Here is a 1,012-nt window from a genome sequence, read left to right on the forward strand (position 1 = left end):
TAAATCCTCGATCTCCTGTCTTTGGTGCTCTCCATAGTTCCCTCCCTTCGTCTCCTTCCTCCTCTCACAGCGACCTTGTCTCGCCTCCTCTGCAACGTCCGCAAGTTCTCTCAACTTCATTTCGCTCGTCTCTCTTTTGTCCCTCGAACTCATGGTAAATCTTTGATCTCTATCCCTCGTTTAGGGTTTACTACATTATTCTTTGTGATCTTTCGTGTCTTTCTTGAAATGGCTCTTTGGATTCATGATATTGGACGCTTGCACTGATGGTTTAATTGGAGTTTTCTTCTCTTTTCCCACCCCATTGTCCTCCTCCCCCACCTCCACTCCTCAATCTGGCCCTCACCGAGTTGTCTGTTCATCTTCTTTTCTTCGTCAAGGGGCAAATATTTGATTTCCATCCCGCTTTTGTGGTTTATTGCATTGGAATCCATGATCATTTTTTGTTCTTCTTGATATTGCTCCCTGAAATCATAAAACTGGGCAATGGCAATCGAGAGATCGTATATTTTTTGTTGTTTTATTTTTGCCTCACCCATGGCTATCTTACTGGGCTTTCCGTTCTCCAACCACTAGCCACCGATCCCTTCATTGTTGCCTTGTTCATCCCAGATTTTTTCGGTCTTCTTGAGAGTGCTTTCTGAATTCTTAAAACTGGGAATTTGTCTTGATGTTTAGATCATCTATTTGTAGTTATTGTATTTTTCTCTTTTAATTGTGTACTGCTTGGAGGAGATATTAGAGCTGTTTTGACATGTGTTGAGTTGTATTTATACATTGATCTCTCCAAACCTTTGGATTTCTTTGATTGGAGTTTGTGGTTTTGTCTGTCTTTCTTGGGATTGCTCTCTGAATTCTTCAGGCTTTATTTTTTACTATATTGTGCTTGTGATCTTGTCTTTCCTGTATGTAAGTTTGTGATATTGGTGCAGATAGCATTAAAAAGAATCATGAAATATTTTTAGGAGAAATTGGTGCAGATTCTTAGTTTTGGCTAATTCGGTTTATGCAG

This window comes from Musa acuminata, chromosome BXJ3-5 (genome assembly GCF_036884655.1).
Source record: "Musa acuminata AAA Group cultivar baxijiao chromosome BXJ3-5, Cavendish_Baxijiao_AAA, whole genome shotgun sequence".
Classification (NCBI taxonomy): Eukaryota; Viridiplantae; Streptophyta; class Magnoliopsida; order Zingiberales; family Musaceae; genus Musa; species Musa acuminata.